Consider the following 18,320-nt stretch of genomic DNA (forward strand, 5'->3'; position numbering starts at 1 on the left):
GCGCAAGGAGCCACAAAGCGTTCAATATTTCAGCCTTTAAATGCGAAGAGAGACATGACAGTGAGTGCAAGATAACAATCAGCTGCAGATAACTCACTCGCACTGGAGGCTGTGACTCCTTCTGCGTGCGCATGGGGGGGAGGGGGGATGGGGGGGCGCAGCAGAATGAGTTACCCCCGGCCTCGCTCAGAGTGAGATCCGGGGTTGACTTTCTGCGATATCCCCCCACCAGCACCTTGGAGCACTCAAAGGCTGCGTCAACGTCAGAGGTTTTCCTGACTTCGATTCCAAGCAAGGCTGATAAATCTTAGGGGACGGGGGAACCCACAGAGAAAGAGGCAGCTCCGAGAAAGCTAAAGCACACACTGAGGTAGAAACACCAGCCACGCTCGCTGGCAATGGTTAGTTACCCCTTCGGCCTGCAGCCCAAGCTGCCTCCAGACCCACCGTCAGCCTCCAGACAACAGCGGCAGCCCCTTGCCCCTGTTTCAATGGATTAGAAACCAAACCCAGGGCTCGGGGAAGAAGAGGATGAATCAACGTGCTCCCTGCTGCTGAGCGCTGCGATGTCTGTGTTCAATTAGTGATCTCAAATGCCAGTTCGGTGCAGGAGGGGGGTGGGGAAGAGAGGCCAACTCCACAGGGAATCGTAATATAATCATTTAAGCTGGCTGCCTTGCAAATCACAGAGCTCCAGTTCTGCCCTGGCTCGGCGCCAGAGCCTGAAGCACTGCGAAAAGAGGCCTGACTGGAAAGCTCGCTAGTGTGGCTTGGATTTCAATGTAGGTACCAGCCCTGCAGGAAGCTGATCCAGATCAAACAAGCGGATTACACATCGGGCTTTCAGCAGGAGAAGAGGAAGAGGGAGAATCTGAGATGGTTTCCCATTCCCCTCACCCAATCCCAACGATTCCCCTCGGGAACGTTGGAGGAGGCCCACAGAATCACTCCTTTTTCTCTCCCCTGGTCAGGAAGCGAGCCATTCCCACAGTTTGCACTGTCAAACCCACAGGGAAGGCAGGTTTGGTCGCTGAGGTGCGGGACTGGCCCTCAGAGATCTGGGCTCAGGTCCCTGCCCAGACCCAGGCTCCCTGCATCGCTGAAGCACACAAAGGTTAAGCTTCTTTGTTTCTAAACTGGGGATCACGATACTTGCCCACCGCACAGGGCTGCAGGGAAGGCTCATCCCTTCATTAAAGTCTGTAACGTGCTCCAAGATCATCTGAAGGAAGGTGCTATACGAAACAAAGGATTATCAGGACTTGGAAAACTGGAGCCATGATCCTTCCTGTAAGACTACGTGCCTATGGCCTGCCACAGTCTACGGACTGATGGGAACCTAATGGCCGAGATGGGTGCTCTCTTGTTCCAGATGGAACTGGAAGAGGAACAAGCGATGAGGAGCCTGTTTCCTGGCACCGGAAGAAGATGGTGGCTCCAACCGAAGCTGGAGACATCAGCACTTCCTGTTGGCCCTACAACCTGAGCTCACATGACCTATTTCCCATTATCCTCCAGTCAATTCAATGCTTCAACATGGATTGCTGCCATATCTGGAGTGCTGGGATCATTACCAGGCAGTTTAATGCCAGACACTGGAGGGGAGTTCAGAGAGGAGCAACAACAACAACGAGATTGGAGGGAACGTTTCTATTTTAAGCGCTTCCTCCTGCTTAGCAACTTGAATCTGGTACCTACCAATGGCTGATGTACGAACAAAGAAACCACAATGACAGCAACCTGTGGAGGTGGCAGAAGTGGAGGGATGTTTGCTGGACAGTAAAATGCAAATAGGTAGCAAAATAAACTATTTCATAGTAGGTGTGAATAAGTAACTGGTTTGCACAGTCGCTGACCTCCAAGGGGAGATTGTTCCCTGGGAAATTCTGCAGCAAAACCAGTCCAGGGCAGAAAAGTTTCAGCGCACACTGGAGTTTTCAGGCTACCACTGTTCTCTCTCCTCATCCTGCACCCATTCACCGCTCTCCAACGATATAAACCGTGGAAGGGATGTTAAATCTTGTGCTTCAGGGTTAAAGCTAATCTGACTAATAGAGACCAGGAGGAGATCTAATGTAGGGGGCAGATTATCCCATACCTTCTTGCACCTTCCTCTGAAGCACCTGATGTTGACCACTATCAGAGACAGGACAAAGGGCTAGGTTGACCTCAGGTCTGAACCAGTCTGGCAATCCCTAGGTTCCCTCCCTGTTACTCTCTTCTTACTGCCACCCTCTCCGCTCCAGAAGATAGCCCCGCACTCTGTGCGCCCCACATAATCAGCTAGTCTCTCCCACCCCAGAGTTTCCGTACTTCCAAAGGGCATCTATGAAAGAAAACAAATTTGTCTCCTCCTCTCTACCCCACCCCAATAAAACCCAAATAAGGAGGCTAATTACCTGGTGAGTGTGAGAATATGCTTTGTGATTCCTCCCACCTTGCATTAAGCTTGTCGCCCAATTAATCCGTGCACCATGTTGTCTAGCTAATGTTGTCTCTGCTTCTCTATTGCAAGATGGTCTTCTTTGTTACTTGCCTGTACAACACCTAGCAGAATGAGTCCCCAGTCCTTGATTTGGGCTCCTAGACGCTACCACCACCCACTTCTTGTTTTCTCCCCATTCACAGATTTGAAGGGCAAAAGGAACCACTGTGATCATCCACTCGGACCTTCTGCATAATCTAGACCACAGACTTCACCCAGTGGTCCCTGAGCCCAGCCTAGCAGCCTGTGGCTGAATTCGAGCAACTCTTTTAGAAAGCTGGTCAGTGATGGGAAGTCACCACAATCCCTGGAAATAGCTCCTATTCCCATAGTTCCTGCTACAATGGTTAATTACCCTCCCTGTTAATTGGCATCTTATTTCCATTCTGAATTTTGCTGACTTCAGCTTCCAGGTACTGACTCCTGTTATAGCTTTGGCAGCTGGAGCCTGCTAGTATCCTAACTTCTCACCATGTTGGTAATTAGACTCCGTAGGAAACCCTGTACGAAGACACGGTCCCTGCCCTGAGGGAATTACAGGTCCATAGCACCCACATGGCCCAAATCAACCAACAGGCCTCAACCCTGACCAGTGGGTACAAGCAGCTGTGTTTAGGCTCATTGAAATTCCTTGGCCTTTCTGCCAAGGTGACCAGCCAATCTAGCCAGTTGCAGCAGTAACTGTGGACATTTGTTTCCTAGGAACTGGACTGAGACCATCCTACCATTTTATGGGTCCATCAGCGGGACAACGTCAGCCCTTGCTGGAATCTCAGCCTCAAGATAAAAGGGTTGTGTTCTATCATGCCCTGCCCACCTTTTAATAAGGGGTTCCCACAAAAATATCCCAATTAGACTGCGGAGAGGCTCATGCCCTCCCAGGGTGAGGATGCTGCAGAGGAAGGAATCCCCCCTTGCCCCTCCCTCCCAAAAAAGTAACAAACAAAAATTCCCCTCATACCAGTTCCAGAGGCAAAATAAATAAAACCTGCTCTTCAGAAGTATTTTTATGAGCCCCAGAGACATGTCATCTCTGACACAGCTTAACAGAAGCAGAGAAGAACTGGTGAGCTCCAGCGATCGGGGAACCATTCCAGTTTAGTGGCAGAATTTTGACAAGGAGCTCACATGACATCCTACCCCTTCTGGCGCCGAATCCCTGTCTACAGCCTATCGTAACTTCCCTCAGTCATCAAGTCCCTCGCTCCCATCTGGTATTCTTGTCAATCTTTCCATACCTTGTAGGCAAGGGTCTCCCAGTGCCCCCAGGACACAGTATCTCACGGTGGTCCAGTCTATGCCAGGCATGAGTTTTGCTCTGGAGGCTTCGCATGCCACAGCTGTGAATGGGCCTGTGGGTTTTTGTAATGCCCTTAATAATGGAGGCAACAATAGCTTTTTATGCCTCTGCTGAAGCCATTGTCTCTTACTCATCACAGACACCAAGCAGCCTTTTGAACCACCCAAAAGCTCCTTAGGATGTTGCTTTACACAAAATTCCAGCTTGCTAGCCGACTGTTTCCTCTGTGGAGACGGGGGGGCGGGGGTGTATTTACAAGAGAAGGGAGAGAGGAATGGCAGAGTGTGAGTTGAGTGGTTTCAGCATCAGATTAGGAATCAACTCCTGATGTATAGCCACATCTTCTGCCTCAGTTTCCCTATCTATAAAATGGGGATAACACTGTGTAAGACCTCATTAGCTGAGGTCTTACAACACTATGAATGTGGAAAGCGTCCTGTAAGTGCTAATGGTCACTGTACTACTCGGTCAAATAGGCTACTTTTCACGGGGGAAAATTCAAATAGTTCACCAGCCACAATTAACCCATCTTTTCCAGCACTGCCGGTTTACTCCCTGGCTCTGCTCATTGGACTATGGGTTACGTCTACACTTAAACCGCTACAGTGGTTCACTCACTATAGCCACAGGAGGGGCTCTTCCATCCCAATAGTTAATCCACCTCCCTGAGAAGCAGTAGCTAAGTCGACGGAAGAATGCTTCCATCGACCTTGGGCTGTCTAAACCAGGGGCGAGGTCGGCTTAACTATGTCACTCGGGGAGTGGATTTTTCACACCCCTCAAGGACGTAGCTGGGTCAACCCAACATTTTAGTGTAGGCCTGGCCTGAGAGCAATAACTATTCTCATTGCCACCAACCTTCAGAAACATACACAGGGATGGTCTTTACCCATCACTGAAAGTCAACCTCCTCTGAGAGGGAACATAGCAGTGGCTTAAACTGTTCACGGGAGCTCTTAACTCTTTAGTGCAAGATATGAAGAATCCTATATGTAGGTAATCTAAGATACCCCTCTGGGGTACAAACAGTATATTGGTGAATTTAGCAGGGGAAAAAAACACCACTCTTAAAGAACTTTATGGTTAGTGCTGGCCAGGAAGTCAAAAAACTTGACCAATCCCTCCCCCCAGGAAATCTCTCTCCAGTTTTCCTATCCGTGCTAGCTCGGCTGCTTAAGACAACGCACGGTCTACCACACTAGGGATAGCTCAGTGGTTTGAGCATTGGCCTGCTAAACCCAGGGTTATGAGTTCAATCCTTGAGGGGGCCATTTAGGGATCTGGGGCAAAAATCTGTCTGGGGATTGGTCCTGCTTTGAGCAGGGGGTTGGACTAGATGACCTCCTGAGGTCCCTTCCAACCCTGATATTCTATGATAACAGCTAATGTACTCCACATAGTACAAGGCTATCAGCTACAGTTGAGCAATACATCACAGAATAACTCAAAAGACTCTACAAGCATGGCTCTTCCCCTGGTGGAAAAATGCCAGGACCTCTTTAAATGAACATGGATGGTCAAGATCAAAATTACGGCATCTCATGCAGAAGCTGCAACGATGGTGTCAAAGATAAAGCACCTTCTGCTCACAAGCCAGGCATGGGCCGTATCTTGCATGGAGGGGGGCCTCTGGGGGTCTGGAGAACAGAAAGACATCGAGCCAGCAAGCATTCTGTTCCACAAGCCCTGCTGCCCCCTGAATGATTAAGCCCAACTTGCTCACTGGGCTTCCCAGCGAGTCCAGCCCTTCCGTCCCAATCATTTACATGTAAATTCTTTGGGTCAGGGATTGCGTCTATCTGGGTTCTTAGGCGGCCCCTGCCTCCACGGTACTGAACATCTTCACTTTGCGTCCTGCAGACTTTACGCTTGGGGCTGCACGTTTACAACAGAAAAGAACATCCTGATCGTTTTATCATGGTGTCAGCAAATTCCCTTCTGGGGATACAAGAGGAATACAGCTGCAAAGATACAAGAGATAATGCTTTATCCCTGCCGCCACCCCTCCCCCGCACCACACACACACCCCTTGACTCAGATGGAACAGAAATAATTACACCACCAATATCTACAGACTGGAATTCAGGGTATTATTTCAACCCTTTGATGCCAGTCTCTCTATACACAACACGATTAGCTTGATACATGCTTGTCTCTAATCCATGCAAACTTTTCTGGCCTATCTTGTTCAGCTCTCTGGCTATCTGGATTTCAGACCGCCACACTCAGCCATCCCTGCATTTTCACAGCATCTATCATCTCCTGTCTGACTCAGTCCTGAAAGAGCCACAGTACCCTTTCCACGGTTGCTGCAACCATACATTTCGTCCAGCAGTGGAAGGCTCATCGCTGTGAAACATAAAAACAAGTCCTCAGCCTAGGACTCTGTCCTCTGGACACTGCCAGACAGAGCTAGAGCGATAATGCACCAGAGAGCATTACTTACAGTGGTGACAGCAAGAGCAGACGGTGCCAGGGAAATAACTTTTTTCAATGCATCGCGTACTCTGGATTGGCATCATTTTGTAACCAGCCTGATTACAGGATCTGTTCAGTCTTGATAGGCTCCAAAATGCAAATTAGAATTTTATTACCAAATTGAGTTGACTCAGGAGAACACCATTCTGCCAGCAGTACTTTGCATGACTTGTAATCTAGTCTCCACAAATGCGCAGCGTGCAAAAGAGGCCTGCAGGTAGCACATGGAGCAGACTTCTGTTACATCTGCTACCCCCCCACCCCCCGACCACCTTCTGGCTTGAGGTGTACAAAACAATCAGGTGGCTCGTAAAGCTCTCCCTCAGTTTCAGAGCGCTGTACAAACGCCAACTCTCATTACTCAGCCGTTCTTATTTACCGGTACTTGACCTCTTGTGTGTTTATCCATTTTGTTTCTTACACATCAGGCCAGAAGGTGGTCTGCAAAGGAAGTCAAGGCTCCACTGTGCTAGGTGACGTACAAACACATGGTAAGAGATCGGTCCTGCCCCAAAAAGACTTACGATCTAAGGGGATGTCTGCAGCTGTAATTTTCAGCTTAGGTAGATGTAGGTGTGCAAGCTTTGAATGACCTAGTGCGCTAAAAACAGCAGCATGGTGGCAGCGACACAGATGACATGACGGCTACCTGCCCCAAATATGTATCAAAGGTCTCTGACATGACTGTATTGGGGGCGGCTAACCTCTCCCATCGCCCATGCCACCATGGCTACTCTGCTATTTTTAGTGCACTTGCTTAAGCAAAGCTAGCACATGTACACCTACCTGAGAATGAAATCATACCTTCAGTTTCAGCATAGACACACCCTCGCCAGACATGGAAAGACACAAGATGGGAGGAGAAAGAGACACATGGAGGTGATGTGACTTGCCCAAGGTCACAGCTCATCAGTGGCAGGACTGGGAACGGAACCTACATCTCTTGGCTTCTGGTCCTGTGCACTCTAGCCGCTAGACCATATTAACCTACTGATCAGACTGCTATATATGCCCATAAAGACTGTAACGTAAAGCACAGTTTTCCCTCCTCAACCAGCCACGTCTGGTATGGTGAGACCCAGTCTGGAACACAAAGTTCTGAGCATCTTGCCATCATAAAGAAAGGATAAATTGGCAAGGACAACAACAACAAAGATCAAGAGACTGAGGACTTGGTTTAAGAGGAAGAGTTGAAAGAGTTAACTGTTTATAGCTTGGTTAAAAGGGGTCCTGCCAGCTGCCTACATAGAATCATAGAAGATTAGGGTTGGAAGAGACCTCAGGAGGTCATCTAGTCCAATCCCTTGCTCAAAGCAGGACCAACACCAACAAAATCATCCCAGCCAGGGCTTTGTCAAGCCGGACATAGAGTCGGCATAGAGTGTCTTCACCAGACACGCTACAGCGGCGCAGCTGAGCCGACGTAGTGTTTCTAGCGTAGACTTCCCCACAGGCTCTCTTGAGCAGCCTATCCAAGCCAACTAGACGTGGGGCTGGCATAACGCAGAAGTCGTCAAAAATGAAGCCCGCCTCACCTGAAGGATGGGTCACGTGGATGAGTCTGTGAAAGGACAATAATGGAGCAGGGAGGAGAGGGCAGGGCAGACAAATCAGAAAAGAGACTTATCCCTCGTGAAACACAGCAGAAATCCCAGTCAACCTTTTCACTGTACACAGGGATTTCCGTGTTGACAGAAGGGAATGCTGGAACTCAGCAACCCAGAACAGGGTCTTGTGCTGGAAAGAAGTGAAACGCCTGCCTTATTCCATATCTATCTCTTGAGAAATGGAAACAGTTTCTCTATTGAGAGAGTAAAAGAGAGCATGTGGAAGGAAGAGATTTGGAGACAGTATTATTCACAAGGCCAGTCTCCGCTTCTGCCAGCCAATCCGCGTATCCCAGCTACCGGCACAACAAAACGGGAACAGCTTTGGCTCCCTCCCATACCGCTGGCAACATGCAGGTTTTCCGGTTTCTATCTGGGTTGTGAATCAGAAGCTGAAAGTAGGTTACTGTCTCAGCAGCCGCCACCGCTGCTGCAAATGAGTGTTTTAAACACAATCAGCGCACCAGCGGGCTGGAACTCAGCAGTCCCAACGCATAAACCCGGCTGCTGAGACTGGCTTTCAACATTGCTACGGACGTTACTGGGAAATTGTTCAATGCTCCTGAAGAGGATTTTTCTCAGCCATGGGCGGATAGGATAATCTCTAAGAACATAAGAACTGTCATACTGGGTTAGACCAATGGTCCATCTAGCCCAGTATCCTGCCTTCTGACAGTGGCCAGTGCCAGGTGCTTCAGAAGGAATGAACAGAACAGGGCAATTATCGAATGACCCATCCCCTGTCATCCAGTCCCAGCTTCTGGCAGTCAGAGGCTTAGGGACACCCAGATCATGGGGTTGCATCCCTGACCATCTTGGCTAAGAGCCATTGATGCACCTGTCCTCCATGAAATGATCTAATTCTTTTTTGAACCCAGTTATACTTTTGGCCTTCACAACATCCCCTAGCAACGAATTCCACAGGTCGACTGCGTTGTGTGAAGAAGTACTTCCTTTAATTTCTTTTAAACCTGCTGCCTCTTAATTTCACTGGGTGACCCCTGGTTTGTGTTATATGAAGGGATAAATAACACTTCCTTATTCAGTTTCTCCACACCATTCATGATTTTATAGACTTCTATCATATCCCCTCTTTAGTCATCTCTTTTCCAAGATGTACAATCCCAGTCTTTTTTAATCTCTCCTCATATAGAAACTGTTCCGTATCCCTAATCATTTTTGTTGACCTTCTCTGTAATTTTTTCAATTCTAATATATATTTTTTGAAATGGGGTGACCAGAACTGCACATAGCGATCAAGGTGTGGGTGTACCATGGATTTATATAGTTGCATGATGATATTTTCTATCTTTTATTATCTATCCCTTTCCTAATGGTTCTTATCATTCTGTTAGCCTTTTTTGACTGCTGCTGAAGACTCAACGGATGTTTTCAGAGAACTATCTGGGATCACTTTTTGAGTTGTAATAGCTACAGTAGAACCTCAAAGTTAAGAACATCTCAGGGATGGAGGTTGTTTGTAACTCTGAAATGTTTGTCACTCTGAACACAATGTTATGCTTGTTCTTTCAAAAGTTTACAACTGAACATTGACTTAATACCGCTTTGAAACTTTATTATGCAGAAGAAAAATGCTGCTTTTAACCATCTTAATTTAAATGAAACAAGCACAGAAACAGTTTCCTTACTTTGTTAAATTGTTTTTTCGTCTCTGCTGCTACCTGATTGTGTACTTCCGGTTCCAAATGAAGTGTGTGGTTGACTGGTCAGTTTGTAACTCCGGTGTTCGTAACTGAGGTTCTACTGTAATTTAGACCCCATCACTGTATATGCATAGTTGGGATTATGTTTTCCAACGTGCATTACTTTGCATTTATCAACATTGAATTCATCTGCCATTTTGTTGCCCAGTCACCCAGTGTTGTGAGATCCCTTTGTAACTCTTCACTGTCTGCTTTGCACTTACCGTATATACTCGTTCACAAGTCGAATATTTTGGTAAAAAAGTGATGCATCAAAGAGCGGGGGTCAGCTTATAAACGGGGTCTACACCAAAATTTGATGATTTTAAACTCTATGGAATCATTGAATTGAATATCTAATACATTGTTGTTTTGTTTACCTGGAGTGTCTGCAGGCGTGGAGCCCCTCAGCTCCCTGTGGCCGTGGTTCACCGTTCCCAGACAATGGGAGCTGCGGGATCAAAGGACAGCAAGCTCTCAGCCTTGGCTAGCAGGCCGCTAGGTTCAGCGCTCAGACCACACTACCAACTTCAATCAAGCAGGCACATGGCAAGCAAGTAAGCGCACAACAAACTAACAGAGAAATAGAGCAAACAAGTGCGATGTCAACAGGGCTCAGTGCAGCAAAGAGTGAGTTGCGATTCCCTAGCACAGAAACAGAAGTTGACTTCCAAGAGGAGGCAAACGGAGGAGGAATCCAACTCCCACCCCACCTGCTACGGCAGACAGAGATCCATACTCCTGTAGTTACCTTTGGGACAGGACTCACTTGCCATTATAAGCTCAATAGTCACATATATGCCCTCCCACTTGGGAAAAGAAAATAAAGACTCCTTTCTGCATAGAATTATATGCGTCTTCCTGACGGAGGAGACTTTAGGGGGGAATATTGAGGCTAATCAGACAGGGGACAACGGCAGAGGGAAATGAAGCAGCAGATGAGAGAGGAAAAAAGCAACTCTCCCCTAGCGGCTCCTGTGGAAGATGGAACGGGTTGGACCTCATGTGGGCCTTCGTTTTGCAATAACTGTTTTAAGATTGTCGGATGCTAGGAGAACGAAAACAGCAAACAACAAGATTAGATAGCTATTCACCTTGCAGGTTGATGAACACAAGGAAATTCAAACAAGAATATTGCCTAACCCCTTCCGGAGATGGTTTAACCACTTCAGACAGGGAAGGAACAGGGAAACAAAGGTAGGGACTGCTGGCTGGAACAACTCAAAACCTATCCGATTACTGCCAAGAAAAGGAGCTACTCATTCATTCTGCATTGGCAGCACCGGTGTGGGGCGAGAGCTGCCAACTTCAGATGTTGCAATACTGCTTTAGAGGCAGGCGTCAGGACAAATCTGGCCCAAGATACAGGTTTTGCAATAAGGTTCTACATCAGCTAAAACTATTAGAAATGCTTTTCATAAAAAACCTGTTTCCATTACAGATATTCCCTTGCAACGTTTGCAACCCTCTAGAGTATCTGCAATGTGGCAATGACCAACAGTGACACAGACTAGTCCACGGTCATTGCTCAAGCTGAGAGAAATTCAAGAGTAAACCAGATACATAAATAATGAGACGTCAGACTGACGACTTTCACTTTAATCGCCGATAGCGTTTCTGGTAACTGTGATTTTTAAAAAAAACAAAACTTGACAGTGTCCCTCAATTATAATATGAAATAGAAACATTCATATGGTTGATGAATACATTTAAGATTCATTGCTGTCATGGCAACCAACTATTACTAAAAACCTGAAATTGAAGCTGAAATGATCCAGTGAAAAACAGAGTTAAAGCTGGAGTTCTGTACTGCAAGCTACAGGACACTGACACTGTAGTTCAGAAATAATGGAAATCGGAAAACTTCTGAGAGACAAAGACCTTCAGAAATAATTAACCTTAACTCTGCCTTCCCATATGCTTGACTAATCTCAATTTATATCCTCAGAACACCCTCATACTCCAATACAGCCCCTTTTCTACATTTCCAGTATAAGTAATATAGCAATACTACAGGTACACAAGGCATGTGTGTGGCCTATTATCCATTACCCTCTCTCTCCAACAGTAGCCAGTTCTCGATGCCTCAGAGGAAGGTACAAGAAACCGCATAATTGTCCATTAGGGGACCATTATCCCACACTACTACATAACTATATAGGGTCACCCGCAGCCATTTTCACATGGTATGCCCTCCCCTCCCCACCAGCCTGACCCCCCTGGTTCATGAGATCCTATACCCCCCCGCAGGAATCTCAACCCAGGGAGTCAGCCTCCCTTCCCCTCACAGGAGTCCCTCCTTCTCCCACCCTAGCCCCCATCCTCCTGGCAAGCCATGGGTCACCCGGCTTTCCTGTGCCACGAGGAACAGGAGTCTCAGCCACCATGTGGGTATGTCGAGGACCTAGTACACGGAGCAGGACCCAGGTGCCAGGCCGGCAGCGCTCCCAGAGGCCATATGACCGGCACGCTATAGTAGAAGCAACTGCCAATATTCGGGCATGCAGCAACAGTTGCCAGTTGCAATGGGCCTGAGTTTTTTCCCCCACTTGTAAGTTAGAGGTAAAAAAACGCAACGCAGGAGAAAAACCAGCCAGGTGAGAGCCCTAGCACCCCTGCCTGTGGCACCCTCCTCTACAGGCCATCTATGAAATATAGATCAAACCCCATTCCTTCCCCATCCCACTTTTCTATTCTAGGAGAGAAACCACCCCAGTGTTACATTTCCCGCCTACGTACAGCTCATCCCACCAGTTTACTCACAACTGACACTGGTCTCTGTCAACAGACTTTAAAAGAACCCTGAAAATCATCGGTTGCTATTGTGAGGAGGCAGCACAACTCATCGGGAATAAATTGCCTAGGGAGGTTGTGGAATCTCCATCTCTGGAGATATTTAAGAGTAGGTTAGATAAATGTCTATCAGGGATGGTCTAGACAGTATTTGGTCCTGCCATGCGGGCAGGGGACTGGACTCGATGACCTCTCGAGGTCCCTTCCAGTCCTAGAATCTATGAAATCTATGAATTACCAGGTTATTTGACGGGTCTGGCCCTGTCTCCTCAACTGCCCGGGAATGGTGATCCTGCATGAGACACGCCTGCTGCCTGCAGCTGCCTGTCAGTTCGGTAACTGGCAGCCAGGAACTCCCGAGTTCTAATCCTGCCTTCGATGCCGACTCTCCATCTGTGACGGGGCACGTCAGCTAGCCACACTACCCCCGTTCTGTCACCTGTAGAACGTGGTAACGCCCTAGCCTCGCAGGGGTTAGGAGGAGTCGGGACAATAAGCACAACATGTAAATTGCTGAGATTTTTTACTTCACACCAGGACAAAAGCAGGCCGAGGGTATCCTCGTTTGAACAAAGCCGCTGAGTTAGCAGCAAACAGGGTAAGTCACAAAAAGTTGACAACTGAAAGGTCTTTGTTTTGTTTGCGTGAGCTTCCCTTCTGTCCCAGCTACTCACCTGTCCCCCATTACTGGAGTCTCCGAGCACCTCAACCTGTAATGCACTGATCCTCCCAACGCTTTGTGCGGTAGGGCACTGCTGTTACCCCCTTGCACAGGTGGGAACTGAGGCACAGCTGAAGGGAAGCTGTTCGCCCGAGGTCACACAGCAGGTTCAGTGGCGGAAAAGAGAACTGCTCCTAGATCGCCCAAGTCCCAGGCTAGCACCTATAAAGGGGTCAACTCACAGCAGGTGCACCTCCTTGGGGCTGGGAATTCACTCTCGCCCCATCTGAAACCCCTTCTCTCAGTTGCTTGTGCTGTGGCCCCTTGCTCTCCAGGACTTGGGGTGCTCCTTCTTCTTGTCTCAGCCCCAGCATGATGCCAGGAGGTTCTATGTGAGGTGCCATCTTTCACTTTAGGCAAATACCACCAACGGTCACTCGTGTTCATTAAAGGTGCCCCGGGACTTTTCACAGGAGCATTAATCCAGATGCCTTGGCTAAGACTGGGTAGTTGTATTCAGTCCATCTAAACCCACCATGGATACAATATTGTTGACTTCCTGTCCTAAACTGCTACACAGCATTTCTGTGAGCGGTTCAACTGCTCCCCCAAGAAGTGTCTGCATTGTGACAGCAGCGGAGAAAAGCAAGACCCACCAGTATGTCGTTTGGGATTCTTCAGGAGGACAGTGCCACCTGAATCTAAATCATCAACAGCCAGGCCTGAAGATGCAACGTAGTGGCATGTCCCCTACCCAGGACCACACTGCAGAGGAGCTGTGGTATCACTTCAGCACTGTTTGGACACCATAGGACTTGCTTTGGAAAGAAAAGCCAAGAGTCGCCTATAGTAAGGTGATCTCTACCCTTAATCTTTGCTACTTGAAGTCTCCAGCCCATGAAAATCGCTTCCAAGAGGAATCGCTGTTCGGGAGACTGTCTCCTTCCCTTCCCACCATCATTCCTCTGTTGTTCCCACGCCTGCACAGAATGCACCTCTACACTAGGGGGCGGGAATCTATCGAAGATACGCAACTTCAGCTACGAGAATAGCGTAGCTGAAGTCAACGTATCTTAGATCGACTTACCTCGCGTCCTCATGGCGCGGGATCGACGGCCGCGGCTCCCCCGTTGACTCTGCTTCCGCCTCTCGCCCTGGTGGAGTTCCGGAGCCGACGGGGAGCGCGTTCGGAGATCTAGATGAGACGCGATAAATCGATCCCCGAGAGATCGATTACTACCCGCCGATCCGGTGGGTAGTGAAGACGTACCCTCAGAAACCACTAGTCTGCTAGCTCAGGCTGGGCTGCACAGAAGCATACTTGAAGAGATCTCTGGGCATTTCCAAACCATGCTCCTAGACTGAGCTTCAAAAAGGGGGGCAGAGGGGAGACCCTGCAAGATCGGTCCAAGAACAGCAGGTCTGCAGGCACGGTCACAGAGGAGCTTGCAGGACAGAACCTTTCAGACCGTGGAAGAACAGGTAGATCTTGCAAGCCTGGTCCATGCAGGGGAGGGAGACATTGTCCAAACTGGGTCTTGGGCCATCGCTGTAGCTGCATCTGCATCAGGGATTTACACCAGTGACAAATCCCAGTGAGTCCTCCCCCCTTCAACAATAATTCTGACTCTTGCTGTCGGCTTGTAGCACGACTGTCATACAGCTGAGCCCGTAGGACAGGCAGACCAGTCAGGGGAAGATTATTCAGGGGAGTATGATGGGAAGGGCTGAAATGAAGCCTAGCACCAGAGTAGTTTCTTCTTGGGGCCCGGAATAAAGTGGGCTCCCCAAATCCCTTACCTTTTCCTTTGCTAGCCCATTTCCCCGAGAGCCATTTTAACTCTGTCTGCCGTACCCCCACCCCACCAAGACACATAGTAAGCATTTGCTTCCAGGGTGCACGCAGACAGCCTATCACCTCCCCAAGCCTTTATTAAAAGTCTTGTGAGAGAAAACGCTAACAATAAGCGTCCCATCCCCCATCCCACCCCAGCGGGCCAGGCCAGCTCTACGGATTTCATGGTACAGTTCCACTGCTCACCCCTTTTGAGAGGCCCGGTCCTGGGATTCTATACCCACGCCAGGGACTTCAATCGGATTTCTGGTAAGCAGAGCGAGACCAACTCAGATCCCTATGCGCATCATGCGGTGAGTACAACCATGTTCCGTACAGTTACCCTGATTTGCATGAATAGGTGTTTACTGTCTGAGAAGCATGCCTGCAAAGCCATGCTCTGAACATGCTCATGGGATGCTCGTTAGCAGGATGGCTCAGGTGTTTAAACAATCACAGTTAGCAGGATTCTGCATCTTCCATATGCCAGCACGTGGCCTGGTAATCGGTGGTTTCTATTACAAGCACACGCTTCTAAGAGGCACCTGTTGCAGAAAGTCCTCTGGGCACTTGAACAGAAATAACTGGAAGCAACTGCATTTTTTGTATCATGGCTGGAAAAGAAATTCGGAACAACTTAATAGAAGATGAGTGCTGGGTTACCCTGGTTTAAGCATCTAATGTGCATTAAGCTAAGATTTCTTAGTGAGTTACATCAGGCTAATGCTAAATGAAAGCACAAGTAAACGTAAAACAGAAGTGAAAGTGTATAGAATGCCATTAGCCATCCCCTCACAGAGCAGAAGTTATCTGTGTATCACATCCAACAGTCCTCTGCCTATGGACTGTTCACTGATTACTGCAACCAGCTGAGGAACACAACTGTCTCATATGACTATGATAGTGTAGAGGAATGGACTGGGGAGAAACCAAAACAACGTTTATATTTATGCAACATCTTTCATCCAGAGATCCCAAAGAACCTTACAGACAAACTGGACCCCTACCCCACAAAGGACATGCAATCACTTCTGGGGTGGCACACACAAGCTCTCTAACAATACACAGGAACACTACTGAACAGCTTAAGGAAGGAAGGGAAAAATACAACGTCCAACAGAAACTGTACATCCTGTTAATCCCACACCCACCACATACACATTACCAGCTTTACAGACAGCATAGATAGTTACCAGCATTCAAAAGCAAATCAAAGTTAGTGAACTAGTTTTCATGCTAAAATGGTTCAAAAATAAAAAACTGTAAGTTTCAGAACATAACACACTGGAGAAGAGAGTGAGATTTACCCCAATATTTACCCAGAAAGCTGCAAAGGTTTTTTTTGTTTTTAAACAGATTTTCACCAGTTATTACATTTTTGCAATAAACAGTGATTAAAATTTCCTGGGATTTTTTAAACAAAATAAAAACCAAAAAGAAGGGGCCTTTCCAATCACAAACTATTTTTTAAAACTAGAAACAGGGTGTTGAATTACTGACACTCAAAAGGTGCTTCTGTAAGAAAACCCACATATGGAAATGTATTTCCCTTGGGTCACAAGCAGTTCTGAAATGGAGAACTTTTTAAAAAGAGCTGCTGGTTCCCCAAAGAATACCTAGAAACGTTCCCAGTTTAGCACAGTTCTGCTTCGACTTTTCTTCCTTAAGGTAATTTGCATGAAAACCAAGTCTTTGGTGAAATGCAAATATTTTACACAAATGACGGTGTTTTACATACTAAATTCCCCTGGAGCATTCAAGAGAGGGGGAGGAAGTATTCTTTACATTTCAGACCCTGCAAGTCATACAATCAAGGTCCAAATGGCTATAATTCCCCCAAAATGCAGCATTCTGAAACATCACAGGGCCAGGAACTGCAGGATTTAGGATACTACATGGTTTCTCGTTTTTACTGCATCCCCTTTGGGCTACAGCATAAAAAGTTCATTTTGAAGTCTCGAAGTCACACAATACACTTAAACCCCCCTCTAGTCTGAGCCACTGTGGGATGGGTCCAAAGAATCCCTGGAGCCTGCATGGAATCCAGTGGAATTCCTGGTAGCTGGGACACCACAGAATCAGGCATTTTGCTACACCAGAGTGATCTGGTTCCTGCTGGTGACTTTGCTCATCTCAAATGGATTGTGCGCCGCATGCCCCTCACTTCCTTACCGCTGGGGGGGCTCATCGGGCTTGGGGACACATACTTTACGTTAACTTGTCCAATGGCAACCTGGATCTTGCCCACGGCTGTCCCAAAAAACAGGAGTGTCCCTTTTTCTTGGTGCCACGCTGGAGTTAGCTAGTATGTTAAGCTGTGTTGGATGCAGGCTGTACGTGCCTCTTCCTTTGGGGACAAGCTACTCTGACCTGATGTCCTCCTCAGAGCATCAAATAACCTACGTATCTGACCAAAAGAAAATGTGGCTTCCCAGCGTAGCATGCCATGGCCTGCGCTCTAGGGACAGGGCATACTGACAGGAAGTAGCCAGGTGCACCCTGCTGGAAGGGTCCATCCAAGCTGGAGGTTCGTTTTCTTTTCCTTCACGTCGAATGAACTAATCCATTACATGGTCTGAGACGCCAAGCCGCTCAGCAACACATCCCTGAGGGATGCAACACGTCCCACCCAAGCCACCGTTGCCAAAATCATCTCCAACATCACCCGTCTCCTCAACCACATCCCTCCCTTCTCACTCACCTGGCTGGCTCCCAGCTGTACTGCAGAACAAGCTCAAGCGTCTTCTCTTTGCTTTCCAGGCCTAACACACCTCCGCCCTGCCCTCTCCTCCCTCGCCCTTTCTACCCCAGTGACACCAGCCTTTATACCCTCTATGTCTGTCCCTTACAGCACGCCTCTCTCTGCTGCCTCTTATGGGCTGAACGCCCTTCTGTTTGCCAAGCTCCCTCCACCCCCCTCAAATCACTCCTAAAAACTTAGTGGTGGATGTTTACAATTTACAGATGTGGCCCCCAAATCAGCTTACTGGACCATTTCATTTCTGTCTCCTCCCCTCCCCAACTCCCTTTTCATAGATTCAAAGGACAGAAGCAATCACTGGGACCATCTAGTCCAGTGGTCACCAACTGGCAGATCGCGATCGACTGGTCAATCCAGGAGCCTCTGCCAATCAATAGCGATCTCCGGCTGCTAAAAATCCGGTGGCACAGCAAGGCTAAGGCAGGCTCCCTGCCTGATCCGGCCCCACGCCGCTCCCGGAAGTGGCTGGCATGTCTCAGCGGCCCGGGGAGGAGGGGAAGCGGGTCTCAGTGTGCTGCCCGTGTCCGCAAGCACCGCCCCCGCAGCTCCCATTGGCGGCAGTTCCCGGTGAATGGGAGCTGCGGAGTCAGCACTAGGGGGCAGGGACAGTGGCAGCACATGGAGTTGCCTGACTCCACCCCCCACCCAGGGACCGCAGAGACATGCCAGCCACTTCCAGGAGCAGCGTGGGGCCAGGG

The 18,320-nt window shown here is 48.3% G+C and overlaps 1 protein-coding gene across 9 annotated transcripts in view; it reads right to left on the reverse strand.

Annotated features, from left to right (window-relative positions):
* Nucleotides 1–18,320, reverse strand: part of PTP4A3 (protein tyrosine phosphatase 4A3) — a 284,614-nt gene that overhangs the window by 193,320 nt on the left and 72,974 nt on the right. The window contains exon 3 of one of the 9 annotated variants that reach the window (XM_065586287.1): nt 9,954–10,024. The exons of 5 other annotated variants lie outside the window; for them this stretch is intronic. The gene's annotated coding sequence lies outside the window, so the exon portion shown is untranslated. Of the gene's footprint in view, nt 1–410; nt 599–9,953; nt 10,025–18,320 lie in introns of those variants that run through there. 3 more of the 9 variants (XM_065586291.1, XM_065586292.1, XM_065586298.1) reach the window with 3 other exon arrangements.

The sequence above is a fragment of the Chrysemys picta genome, chromosome 2 (assembly GCF_011386835.1).
Source record: "Chrysemys picta bellii isolate R12L10 chromosome 2, ASM1138683v2, whole genome shotgun sequence".
NCBI lineage: Eukaryota > Metazoa > Chordata > Testudines > Emydidae > Chrysemys > Chrysemys picta.